The sequence below is a fragment of the Gossypium arboreum genome, chromosome 8 (genome assembly GCF_025698485.1).
Source record: "Gossypium arboreum isolate Shixiya-1 chromosome 8, ASM2569848v2, whole genome shotgun sequence".
NCBI classification, from domain to species: domain Eukaryota; kingdom Viridiplantae; phylum Streptophyta; class Magnoliopsida; order Malvales; family Malvaceae; genus Gossypium; species Gossypium arboreum.
In genome coordinates this window covers 85,541,475-85,556,381 of record NC_069077.1, presented here as the reverse complement: position 1 = coordinate 85,556,381, position 14,907 = coordinate 85,541,475, and positions in this window count along the sequence as shown.

The window sequence follows — 14,907 nt, the reverse complement described above, 5'->3', positions numbered from 1 at the left end:
TCCCACTCTAACATGTTCTTATGACCATTAGGTATTTTTACCAATTATGTCGTTTTACTCGTTTTCACTTAAAATCGCTTAGCTCAAGTCATTTAACATAATTTCAAGCTTCATATTCTTCCATAAAACATCAAAATAAACACATTTCACCTATGGTTATTTTTCCAAATATGAACCCTAGGTTAAATTATTGCTAGAATAAGCTAAATCAAGTTATCAGGACTTCAAAAACGTAAAGAACATTAAAAACAATAAGTTCATACATGATCGGAATGACATTGAATTCTCTATATCTTGCACACTAAGTGCTGTATATAGCCGAAGCTATTTCAAATCGTACACTAAGTGCCATACATAACCGAAGCTATCACATTTCTCGCACACTAAGTGCCATATGTAGCCGAAGCTATCTCATTCTTGCACACTAAGTGCCATATGTAGCCGAAGCTATGCCATTCTCGCACACCAAGTGCCATATATAGCCGATTTTTTATCAAACATAACTGTAGTCCCGTATATACAATTTATGCAATATTAGAGCATTAAAAGTATAATTGTAACAATGCTTATTACTTGTGAACTTACCTCGTACGCTAAAATAGCGAATCGAGTCAATTAGTTGATAACATTATCTTTTCCCCAGTTCAAGTTCGTATTTCACTTTTCTTGATCTAATTATATTCAAAATTAACATATTCAATAATCTACTCACTCAAATTAATCCAAAACATACTTTAAAACACATTTACACTTTTGCCTCACAAATTTCATATTAATCACAATTTTGTCCTTATTTCACAAAATCACAAATTAATGAAATTCAAGAAAAACCCATGCTATCCAAATTACCATAGTGCCCCTAGCAGCCTATAATTTTCATTTATTCACACTTTTACCCACATAATTTTACTATTTCACAAATTAATCCCTTTTTGTCATTTTTGTTAAAAATCACTTTACAAAACTAGTTTAACTATCAACAACTATTCAAAATTCATCATCAACCACCAAATTACTCAAGCATTCAACAATGGCAACATGTTAAATCTTTAAAAATTTCGAAATCTAAGGTATGGGCTTGTAACACCCCTTACCCGAGACCATCGCCGAGTCGAGCATGAGGCATTACCAGACTTATCATACTTGTTCGGGGCATAAATTTTTTTCTTTTCAAAATTAATTCACTCACATTCATCCAATAAATCCAAAAAAAGGCCTTTGAGGCCCTAAAGCATGCAATTGGAATGGTTTAGGACCAAACCTGGAATATTAAAAATTTTCCAATTACTTACACAAATCAAAACAATTAATTTCACTATTCATAATAAAACTATCCATCTGCGTAGCAGCCACTAAATTAATTATAACTCAAGTTATAAAACTCAAAATTTAAATCTGTAAATTTCTCCTAAAACTATATTCATATATCTTCTTACCATAATATTTCCAGAATTTTTGGTTTAGCCAATTAGTATAGTTTATTCATTAAAGGTTCCCTTATTTTTCAGTTTAGGGACCTGACCTCTCTTCACTAAAAATCGATTATCTCATTAAAAATAAGTCAGATAATGTTTCCATTTGTTCTTAATGAAAATAGGCTTACAAAGGAATCTAGAAATAAAAACTATGATGTATAATTCTTTTTGTACAATTTCTAGCGATTTTCCAAATTTTAAATAGGGGATCATGAAGTCACTCTGGACCAAGTCTTACAAAAATTTAAATATCTCAGAATATAGACTTCCTTTGCTTGCTCTCTTGCTATTCTATGAAAAATAGACTCAATAATATTTAATTCTATCTCCCATTCACTATTTAATTCCATTTTTACAATTTTTAGTGATTTTTCAAATCCACATCACTGCTGCTGTTTCCTAACTGTTCCATGGCCAACTTTTACTCCGTATTTTCTTTGCATCAAACCTCATTTTGGCATACATAATACCAAAACATGTTCTTATTTAGCTATATCATAAGCTAATCATTACCAAGTATTCACATGCCATTCTTTAATCATATCATAAGGACATACACACAAAATAGCCAAGTCCCTATACATGCCATAACTTAAAGTATTTCTAGTCACAAAATACCGAGATAGCTCGTTGATAGTGTGACGCGATCTCCGACGTCCTTACAATATTCCGAATTGGCTTTGCGATACTATAAAAGGAGAGAAAATAAAGGGAGTAAGCATAAAGCTTAGTAAGTTTGATGTAAATAAATAACAACATTCTGAATGAATTATCAAGATAACCTGAACCTTTCAAACATGGACTTATCTTACCTTCCCTTTGGTACACTCTTTAAATTTTCTATTGAACCACTTGGAATACTAGGGATACATGGGTAACTTTGCTTTTTAAACTTACCATTGCCATGCATTGGCATGGTCTTACATGGGATCTTTGCCTTATCGTAGTTTATCAATGCCATGTCTTGACATGATATTACATGATTTCCTTGCCTTATAAAACTTACCAATGCCATGCCTTGGCATGGTCTTACTTGGTATCCTTAAACCCTAATATCACAACATTTGTATCCTGCACATTCCTAAGGTTCAATCGGGACTATTAAGTATCATTTCTCTGTCAATCCTTGCTTGAATCATCAAGGAATAAATTTACAAAATAAATATATAGATGCTGAAAAATAACATCATTAATTATAAATAATAAAACATTACATTTATTTACCGCAAACTTACCTCGATACAAAATACAATCAAATATTTTGATTTAGTCCTCAACCTTTTTCTTTCCTCAGTTTAACCCCAAATTTCCTTCTTCTTGACCTATAATAGCAAATTTAACTTATTTACTATTCACATTTATCAAAACAATCCTTAACTCTAACTTTGGCAAAATTATAATTTTGCCCCTAAACTTTTTCATATTTACACTTTTTCCCCAAGACTCGGAAATGAAACTTTATCCCTAATCCTTATGTTTTATGACATGCTGATCATTTATTTACCTACGGCAACATCAAATTCCCACTCTAACATGTACTTATGACATTAGGTATTTTTACCGATTATGTCGTTTTACTTATTTTCGCATAAAATCGCTTAGCTCAAGTCGTTTGACATAATTTCAAGCTTCATGTTCTACCATAAAACATCAAAATAAACACATTTTACCTATGGGTATTTTTCCAAATATGAACCCTAGGTTAAATTATTGCTAGAATAAGCTAAATCAAGTTACTGGGACTTAAAAAAACATAAAGAACATTAAAAACGGGGCTTGGAATCACTACTATGAAGCTTTGAAGCTTGAAAAAACCCTAGCTTTGAAGAACCCTTGAAATTTCAACCTAAAGAAGAAGATGGGAAAGTTTTTCCATCTTTTTCCCTTTTTTAATCTTTTAATTACCAAATGACTACAATACCCTTCATTAAAACTTTAGTTATTTTTATCTATGTATGTCCAATTTTGTCCAGGAAAACCTAATGGTCTAATTACCATTTAAGGACCTCTACTTCAATTATACTCTTCAATTTAATCCTTTAGCATCTAAAACTCATAGTTATCAACTTTTGTAATTAAGCCCTAGTAGGTAAATTAAGCATGCTATCTATAAAATTTTCCATCGATACTCTAACACATGCATCTAATCACTCAGTAAATTATAAAACTTAATCGCAATAAACTTTTCTATCTCGAATTCGTGGTTTTGCAACCACTATTCCGTTTAGGCCCTATTTTGGGATGTTACATTTCTCCCCCTTTAGGGATTTTCGTCCTCGAAAATCTTGCTTGTGAAAATATTTGGATATTGTTTTTGCATAACCTCTTCAGGCTCCCATGTAGCCTCATCTACCCCATACATATTCCATAATACTTTCACAAGTGCTATACTTTTTTTCCTTAGTTGCTTGACCTCTCGAGCTAAAATCTTTAGCGGTTCTTCACCATAAGTCATATCTTGCTGAATCTCAACCTCTGTCTGTGAAATCACATGTGAAGGATCAAAACTGTAACGACGTAACATGGACACATGGAACACATCATGAATCTTCTCTAACTCTAGCAGCAAAGCTAACCGATATGCTAATGGTCCAACTCTTTCAGTCACCCCAAGAGGTCCAATAAAATGTGGACTTAGTTTGCCTTTCTTGCCAAATCTAAAGACTTTCTTCCACGGGGATACGTTCAAGAACACTTTTTCACCAACTTGATACTCAATCTCTTTTATTTTCAAGTCTACATAAGACTTCTGTCTATCTAAAGCTGCTTTCAAGCAATCTCTGATAACTTTCACTTTCACTTTAGTTTTTTTAACTAAATCAACCCCATAAATCTGATTTTCTTTAAGCTCTGTCCAATACAAAGGTGTAACATCCTGATTTTTCGGATTTATTCGTGGTTTTCAATATTTTATAAAGACTTTAGATTATTGTATTTGGATGTGAAATTAATATTTTGAGTAAGTAAATGGGCTTATGGAAGGCCTATGAGTTGGCCAAAACCCAGTTGAATTTTTGGAATTTTAGACTTAGGAGTTAGGGGTTCTGGCTAAGTGGCCCTTAAGTAGAGTTGTGGGTAAATTGCATCAGAAAAAGAGCCTTGGTAAAGTGGCAAGGGTGACGCAACTAGGCATCTAGAAAAGTGGCGTGTGGAGCTTTGGGGAAGGCATGGGATCGATTCCCTGTGTTGACAAATAGATGCATTTATTTTTAAGTGCAGGAGGGGTAAGTGTTGGAGTTCAGGTGGATTCTGCTAGAAGAGAGTTGGATCAGTTTAAATGCTTGGATTAAGGAGGGATAAGGGGAGAGATTTAAAGGATTTGGATGAGGCTAGGAGTTGGCCGAATTATGGGAATTGAAGAGGGAAAAATCAGTAGGGGGTATTAGGTTGGTATTTCAGCACTTAGGGTATTGAGTGGTGCCGTTTTTCTTCTACTTTAACACCTTAGAGTTGTTTTTCCTCTCTTTTTCCTCTCTAGCCAAAACTACCACCTCCCCTATTCTTCTTCTTCTATTTTTCTACTTCAAAACTATTCATCATACCTGCTATTCATCAATACTTTTATCGAAATCACAAAAGCTGAAAACCTGTGATCACTGCTTGTGTCGATTTCTTCAAAGCCAGGTTTTTCTATGTTCTTTGTTTTTATTAATCTACGATTATCTTTTCTTAATCCTAGATACCTGACAGCAATTCTACTTCAAGGTTATAGTTCCACATTATCATCTTCTTCACCCCCAAAAGCCGAAAGTACTATAGATTTGGGGGCTTATAGTCGAAACTTCAAGACTTTGGGAATCGAGTTCTATCGTCGTTTGATAGATAGATCTGCACCGGATTGCGAGGAAATCAAGTAGGAGTAAGGGGTAAGTACTTATCATCTCAGATCTGTTCTTATTTTGCAAAGTTAAGAAAAGTCGAAATCCCTAAAATATAGAGAGGCTGTCGAATTGGGCATGTGGCTCTAAAGGTTTTTAACTGACATTTTCTGTCAATGATTAGTGTCTTTTTAAGTGTTGGATTAAAGGCGTGGGTTTTTGGAGCAATCGGATTCGGAGCTAGCTATCGATTTTGGAAAAAGGTAAGATTTCAAAGGCTTGTAGGGACATGGTTCGATCATGGGTGAGTAAGTTTTGGAGTTTAGTGATTATGGTTTGTAAATAAGCACTGTGCTAATCAATTGTAGGATATCGGAAGAGATCTCAATAGCAGTCGTCGCAAATCAGGTGTGTACCGAACACCTTTTCTTAGTTCAATTCGGTAAAAAGCCGAAATGCCGAAATTCTGGCATTTCATAGGCTTGTGAGTATGCGAATGCTCTCAAGACATAGAGTAATTGTTAGATCTAGCACTACAAAGTGGTAAGTAAGTTTGTGTGACGTTTCAACGTACTTCGAAAATAGGGCCTCGATGGGCCAAAACTGGGCCCAATGGGCTTACGGCCCAATATGGGCAAGAGGTGGGCAAAGTAGCCTGTCAGTTAGATGGGAGAATCAAATTGCATATGATTGTTAAGAATTACTGGAATAACGTGTGTAGTTGCGTAAGTACAAAATTACCCTAAAGAGCATAATTACCAAATACCCCTAGAGTTTAAATTGGTTAAACCGCATGATTGATTAATGCTGTATTTTACATGATATGCATTTATTAATATCATTGCATGGGATTGGGGTATTGATGGAGGAAGTCTTGAATGTGGTTCATCCACGTCGGAGGCTTTGCCTCAATCGATCGATAATTGAGCGGCGTTGCCACCGTGGAGTGTAGGTGGGTGGGTTGAGATATTCCCCACATGGAGTGTAGGGTGATGCAGGCGATGTAACGGTTGGTGGGTTGAGTAGTCTCCCAGTTGGGCTTGCATTCATTCTTGATATTGTTACATATGTTCTTGAATCGGGCCTATGGGCCATCTTGTTATGTTAAAAAGGGCTAAGGCCTTGCTACTGTATTCTGAAAAGGGCTTTGTTCTACTGTGTACTGTTATCTGTTTAGGGCTTAGGCCCAATGGGCTCGAGCTGATTTGGGCTTTGGATGGGTTTCTGTATACACTGAGTTTTCCCAAACTCACCCCTTCCTCTTCCATCCTTACAGGTGTGCCCTAGTTGGTGGGCTTGGAACTGGGCGGGATTCGGAGTGGCCACACGTTTTCTGCAAATTCGTTTTCTTCTGGTGAACTAGATTTTCCACATATTCGTTTATGGTTTGGGTTTTTGTAATAAGGCCGCTAATTATTTTATGGTTTGGGTTGTTTCTTTATTATTTAACTCGATTATGATAAATCTGAACTATGATAATTAACGGAATGGATTAGCTTTAGGACGCGTTTTCAAAAATGTTAAAGTGTTTTCAAAATATCACGAACACAAGTAAGACTTCCGCTAAGCAAACGTTTTCACCTTAACCACTCTCTTAAGATAGACACAACAAAACGGTTTTCTCAAAATTATACGAGATGTTAGAGTGTGGCAATGGCGGTGTGCATGTCTAGGATTGGATCCGAAGGAGCTTGGTACTTAGCGGTCCGACGGACTCACCTCCTCTTCTTCCCGGTTTCCTACCGGTGCATGACTTCCGCTCACTTTAACCTACTTTTAAAAGTACCTTTTACAACACCAACTAAGTTTTTCCAAACTAAGTAATACTGAGAATGTTTTGAACGCTCGATGTGGCGATCGATCTGGTCATATCGTCTAGGCCGGGTTTGGGGTGTTACATTTAGTGGTATCGAGCCTGGTTGCAACAACTCGGTACGTGGATCGGTCCAAAATCTTTAAAAAAAAATTATAAGTTTTTCAAAGATGTTCAAAATTTTTCTATTGAACGAGGTTAAATCAATAGTTTTAAAATGAAAGTGTTTTCAAATGAAATCTTTTACTTTCAATAAACAAAACATGGGTTTTTTATGGACTGATAATGAAGTGGCACACTGAATCCCCGGCACCAAGTCTGTAAGTGTTCTTTTTCTGCTTTAAATATTTATATAGAACTGGACTGGAAATAATACTATAGATAGTACTGAGCCTTAGGGATAGCGCTATTGATGATGTAGTATTAGGACTACAAGATTGGAACTGTAGCTAAACTGTGATTGCGCAAAAATAACTCTGAAACTCTATCCGTTCATAAGACATTCTGTAATAAACAGTGAAATCAGTACACTAATGTAGTAAAATTCGTAATCAGATAAATCGTTATGAGTACAAGGGCTACTCGAGGAAGAGGCCGTGGTCGAGGCCGAGGTAGCACTCAAGCTGGATCTGCGTCATCTGAACACATGCCTGCTGGGCGAGGTACGTCCACCACCGGTTAATGAAAATGGGCCATATGACCGGGCCGCAGGGGATGACGCTCTGTCTCAGGCTATGTTGAGGGTTTTTGAAAGGGTGGCCGGAGCTAACGTCGGGCCCATGAATAGGGGGTCCATTTTTGAACGACTTCGGGCCAACGGAGCTGAGATTTTAGGGCGTGTCTGAGTGGCCCCAAATGTGGCGAGTCTTGGTTGGGAGCCACAGAGCGGATCATGGATGACTGGACTTTCAAGAGAATGAAGTTGAAAGGGCGGTGTCGTTCTTTGCGGGATGAAGCGTGTCGATGGTGGATTCTTGTGAGAGAGGTACCCACCGAGAGGGTAACATGGGAGCTGTTCAAACAGACCTTTAAGGCAAAATATGTTGGAGCTAGCTATGTGGATGCACGCAGAAAGGAGTTCTTGAATCTGACTCAGGGAAATAAGACCATTGCTGAATATGAGGCGGAGTTTCTACGATTGAGTCGGTATGCTAATGGCATCGTTTCCACTGAATACGAGCGTAGCGTTCGTTTTGAGGATGGTCTTAGAGATGAGTTAAGGGTGCTCATAGCTCCGCAGAGAGAGCGAGATTTTGTTGCACTGGTAGAGAAGGTTAAGATAGCCGAGGAGGTGAAACAAACCGAACGGAAGAATCGTGATAGGGATCGGAATCGGTTCAAGAGGGATGCTGGACCAGCGGGTGCTGCAAATCGAAATGTTAAGAGAGCTAGGATGGAGGAACCGATTTGAGCAGTTCCAGTGAACACGGGTAGACTGCAAGCTTGTGGAGATTGCGGCAGAATGCATCAAGGAGAGTGCTGGAAGCGGTCTGGAGCTTGTCTTCGTTGTGGGTCTAAGGAGCATAGGATTAAGGATTGTCCTAGGAGGGCCACTCGTGCTCGGTGGCGAACAAGGGGTCAGGCGACCGCTCAACTCAGTGAGGGATGGACCGCCACGCCAAGAGGTCGTGGACAAGGTCATGTGGTAATGGCCGTGGACGTGGGGCACTGGCGGAGGTATTGGTAACGCGGATGCTCGCTCGCCCGACTTTGGTGTATCTTTGCTCGTCATGCGAGGAGGCGCATCGATCCGATGTCATAACTGGTACGTTTTTTATCTATGGTGTACCTCATACTGCTCTGATTGATATGGGATCAACTCATTCATATGTGGCATATAACATTTCTGGGGCACTGGGTGTGCACTTCAAGGAGACTGTATGTGGGGTGTCTGTGATAAGTCCTTTAGGTCAGTCAGTTAAGGTAGAGAAACTCTTCAAGAAGGTGCCTCTGGAGATTCAAGGCAGGGTGTTCTGTGGGGATTTGATGGAGTTACCATTTGAAGAATTCGATTTGATACTAGGGATGGATTGGTTGACCAGGCATAAGGCAACTTTAGATTGTGCAGCTAAGAGGACGGTGTTAAGGACTGGCAATGATGAAGAGGTAATGATTATTGGAGAACAAAGGGATTACTTATCCAATGTAGTATCAGCATTGAGGGCTGAGAAACTGATGCGCAAGGGGTGCGAGGCATATCTGGCTTTGGTGAGCCAAGCTGAAACTGAGGATCTGACTGTGGAGACCATCAGAGGTGTTAGGGAATTCCGGGATGTTTTTCCGGAAGAGCTTCTGGATTACCTCGAATCGGAAGTTGAGTTTGGAATCAATTTGTTGCTGGAACGGCTCCAGTATCTATTGCACCCTATAGGATGGCACCAAGGAGTTAGTGGAGCTGAAGGCTCAAATTCAAGAGTTGTTAGATAGAGGCTTCATTAGGCCTAGTGTGTCTCCTTGGGGAGCACCGGTCCTGTTTGTGAAGAAAAGAATGAGCGATACGCATGTGCATCGATTATCGCCATTGAACAAACGGACGATTAAGAATAAGTATCCACTACCAAGGATTGACGATCCGCCGATCAATCGAGGGGAGCTTGGTATTCTCCAAAATCGATCTTCGCTCGGATACCATCGCTAAGGGTAAAAGAAGGGATATTCATAAAACAACATTTCAACTCGATATGGACATTACGAGTTTGTGGTCATGCCGCTTAATGACGAACGCACCTGCAGCTTTTATGGATCTGACGAACCGAGTATTCCAACCTTACTTGGATCGGTTCGTAGTCGCCTTTATCGACGATATCTGGTATACTCAAACGGAGGCGAAGCATGATGAGCATCTCCGTATTGTCTGCAAGTGTTAAGGAAAAGGAGCTCTATGCGAAATTCAGCAAGTGCGAATTCTGGTTGAGGGAGGTAACTTTCCTAGGGCATGTGGTCTCTGCCGAGGGGATTAAGATGGATCCTCGTAAAATTGAAGCGATTCTGGAATGGAAGCCACCTAGGTCAGTATCGGAAATTCGGAGTTTCCTAGGGTTGGCAGGTTACTACTGAAGGTTTATGGAGGGTTTCTCGGTGATGGCGGTACCTTGACAAAACTCATAAGGAAAGGAGTACCATTTGTGCGGACCGAGAAACAAAGAAAAGCTTTGATCGGTTGAAAATGTATTGACCGAAGCGCCAGTGTTGATTCAACTCGTGTGCAGGAAGGACTTTCTTGTATCTGACGATGCGTCGTATGTGGGGTTAGGTTGCGTCTTGATGCAAGAGGGCAAGGTGGTCGCTATGCATCGCGACGACTTAAGGCTCATGAGGTGAATTACCCTACGCATGATTTGGAGCTAGCGGTGTGATTTTTGCATTAAAATTTGGAGACACTACTTATATGGGGAGAAGTGCATCATATACACGATCATAAGAGCTTAAAGTATTTGTTGACTCGAAGGAGTTAAATCTTAGGCAACGAAGATGGATGGAGTTGCTTAAAGACTACGATCGTTCGATAGAGTACCACCGGAAAGGCTAATGTGGTGGCGGATCGTTGAGTCGAAGGGTTGTTACTTGATTTGAGAGCCTTGTTCGCACGATTAAGTCTGCACGACGATGGAAGCTTGTTGGCGAATCGCAAGTAAGGCCTACTTGGACAGAAAGCGAGTTAAGGAAAAAGCAGTTGAAGGACGATTCATTAGCTCATCGGTTCCAACAAGTTAAGAATGGTGATAATGAGGATTTTGGGTTGAACACCAAGGAGTTCGTGCTTTCGTGGAAGGGTTTGTATTCCAAAGGACCTGAATTGAGGCGATTAATTCGAAAGAGGCTCATGGTGGACTCTGTGCCATGCATCCCGGAGGGAATAAGTTATATCGAGACTTGCGAGAGATGTACCGTGGCTTGATTAAAACGAGAGGTGACTGAATTTGTTGGGAAATGTATGACGTGCAAGCGGTTAAGGCCGTGAGCACCAATTGCCTTCGTGATTATTGCAACTGTGAAAATTCATTATGGAAGTGGGAAAGAGTAACAATGGACTTTGTGAGTGGGTTACCTTTGACACCCACCAAGAAAGATTCGGTGTGGGTAGTTTTGGATAGGTTAACAAAATCGCTCATTTCATACCTGCTCGCACCGACTACTCACTTTAAAAGTTGGCCAAGTTATATGTGGCGAGGTAGTGCGATTGCATGGGGTGCCGATGTCGATAATTTCGATCGAGACCCTAGGTTTACATCTCGGTTCGCGTGTCGCAAGAAGCGTTAGGTACACGATTGATTTCAGACTACTTTTCACCCACGCATGATGGACAATGAAAAGGGTTATTCAAGTTCTGGAGGATATGTTAAGAGGTTGTATCATTGATTTCGGTGGAAGTTGGGAGGACTACTTACCATTGGCGGAGTTTCCTTACAATAACAGCTATCAAGCAAGTATTCAGATGGCTCCATATGAAGCGCTTTATGGGCGAAGATGTCGTACGCCGACGTGTTGGACAGAGTTAGGTGAACGACGAGTGCTTGGACCGAAATTGGTGGCAGACACTGAAAGCAAGGTTAGGCTAATAAGGGATCAGTTAAAGGAGGCATCCGATAGACAAAAGGCGTATGCGGATCTGAAGCGCAAAGAGATTGAGTTCGCTGTTGGGGATATGGTTTTCTTGAAGGTTTCCCCTTGGAAGAATATTTTGAGATTTGGTAAGAAGGGTAAGTTAAGCCCACGGTTTATTGGGCCTTACCGAATTGTTAAGCGGGTTGGACCAAAGGCTTATCGGCTAGAGTTACCACGAATCGCATCGTATCCATGATGTTTTCATGTATCCATCTTTGGCGGTATCGATCGACCCAACTCATATCATACCGATTCACGTAAATCGAGGTACAATCAGATTTAACTTTCAAGAGGAACTCGTGCAAGTACTTGATCGTGACGTCAAGGTGTTGAGAAGGAAATCAGTTCCACTAGTGAAAGTACTTTGGAGGAACCATGGCAAGGAAGAAGCTACTTGGGAGATCGAGGAGGCTATCGTCAACAAATACCCTCAACTGTTTCTAATAAGGTAAAATTTCGAGGACGAAATTTCTTTAAGGAGGGTAGAGTTGTAACATCCTGATTTTTCGGATTTATTCGTGGTTTTCAATATTTTATAAAGACTTTAGATTATTGTATTTGGATGTGAAATTAATATTTTGAGTAAGTAAATGGGCTTATGGAAGGCCCATGAGTTGGCCAAAACCAGTTGAATTTTTGGAATTTTAGACTTAGGAGTTAGGGTTCGGCTAAGTGGCCCTTAAGTAGAGTTGTGGGTAAATTGCATCACAAAAATAGCCTTGGTAAAGTAGCAAGGGTGACGCCACTAGGCTCCTAGAAAAGTGGCATGTGGAGCTTTGGGGAAGGCATGGGATCGATTCCCTGTGTTGACAAATAGATGCATTTATTTTTAAGTGTAGGAGGGGTAAGTGTTGGAGTTCAGGTGGATTCTTCTAGAAGAGAGTTGGATCAGTTTAAATGCTTGGATTAAGGAGGGATAAGGGGAGAGATTTAAGGGATTTGGATGAGGCTAGGAGTTGGCCAAATTATGGGAATTGAAGAGGGAAAAATCGGCAGGGGGTATTAGGTTGGTATTTCGGCACTTAGAGTATTGAGTGGTGCCGTTTTTCTTCTGCTTTAACACCTTAGGGTTGTTTTTCCTCTCTTTTTCCTCTCTAGCCGAAACTACCACCTCCCCTATTCTTCTTCTTCTATTTTTCTACTTCAAAACTATTCATCATACCTGCTATTCATCAATACTTTTACCGAAATCACAAAAGCCGAAAACACAGGATCACTTGCTTGCCGATTTCTTCAAAGCCGTGTTTTCTATGTTCTTTGTTTTTATTAATCTACGATTATCTTTTCTTAATCCTAGATACCTGACAGCAATTCTACTTCAAGGTTATAGTTCCACATTATCATCTTCTTCACCCTCCAAATGCTGAAAGTACCATAGATTTGGGGGCTTATAGTCGAAACTTCAAGACTTTGGGAATCAAGTTCTATCGTCGTTTGATAGATAGATCTGCACCGGCTTGCGAGGAAATCAAGTAGGAGTAAAGGGTAAGTACTTATCATCTCAGATCTGTTCTTATTTTGCAAAGTTAAGAAAAGCCGAAATCCCTAAAATATAGAGAGGTCATTTAATTGGGCATGTGGCTCTAAAGGTTATTAACGGCGTTTTACATCAATGATTAGTGTCTTCTTAAGTGTTGGATTAAAGGCGTGGGTTGTTGGAGCAATCGGATTCGGAGCTAGCTATCGATTTTGGAAAAAGGTAAGATTTCAAAGGCTTGTAGGGACATGGTTTGATCATGGGTGAGTAAGTTTTGGAGTTTAGTGATTATGGTTTGGAAATAAGCACTTGTGCTAATCAATTGTAGGATATCGGAAGAGATCTCGATGGCGATCGTCGCAAAATCGGTGTGTACCAACACCTTTTCTAAGTTCAATTGGCAAAAAAGCGAAATGCCGAAATTCCAGCATTTCATAGGCTTGTGAGTATGCGAATGCTCTCAAGACATAGAGTAATTGTTAGATCTAGCACCGCAAAGTGGTAAGTAAGTTTGTGTGACGTTTCAACGTGCTTGAAATAGGGCCTCGATGGGCCAAAATCGGGCCCAATGGGCTTACTACCAATATGGGCAAGAGGTGGGCAAAGTAGCTTTGTCGGTTAGATGGGAGAATCAAATTGCATATGATTGTTAAGAATTACTGGAATAACGTGTGTAGTTGCGTAAATACGAAATTACCCCTAAAGAGCATAATTACCAAAATACCCCTAGGGTTTAAATTGGTTAAACTGCATGTTTGATTAATCTTGTATTTTACATGATATGCATTTATTAATATCTGTTGCATGGGATTGGGGTATTGATGGAGGAAGTCTTGAATGTGGTTCATCCACGTCTTGGAGGCTTTGCCTCAATCGATCGATAATTGAGCGCCGTTCTTTGCCTTTGTGGAGTGTAGGGTGGGTGGGTTGAGATATTCCCCACATGGAGTGTAGGGCTAGTACAGGCGATGTAGCGGTTGGTGGGTTGAGTAGTCTCCCAGTTGGGCTTGCATTCATTATTGATATTGTTACATATGTTCTTGAATCGGTCCTATGGGCCATCTTGTTATGTTAAAAAGGGCTAAGGCCTTGCTCGTGATTCGAAAAGGGCTTTGTTCTCTGTGTCTTTATCTCTCAGATAGGGCTTAGGCCCAATGGGCTCGAGTGATTTGGGCTTTGGATGGGTTTTGTATACATCGAGTTTTCCCAAACTCACCCTTCCTCTTCCATCCTTGCGGTGAGCCCTAGTTGGTGGACTTGGAGTCAAGGATTCGGAGTGGCCACACGTTTTACGCAAATTCGTTTTCTTCGGTGAGTGGATTTTCCACATATTCGTTTATGGTTTGGGTTTTTGTAATAAGGCCGCTAATTATTTTATGGTTTGGGTTGTTTCTTTATTATTTAACTCGATTATGATAAATCGAACTATGATAATTAATGAATGGATTAGCTTTAGGACGCGTTTTCAAAAACGTTAAAGTGTTTTCAAAATATCACGAACACAAGTAAGACTTCCGCTAAGCAAACGTTTTTACCTTAACCACTCTTTTAAGATAGACACAACAAAACGGTTTTATCTAAATTGTACGAGATGTTAGAGTGTGGCAATGGCGGTGTGCATGTCTAGGATTGGATTCGAAGGGAGCTTGGTACTTAGCGGTCAAGCGGACTCACCTCCTCTTCTTCCCGGTTTCCTACCGGTGCACGACTTCCGCTCAC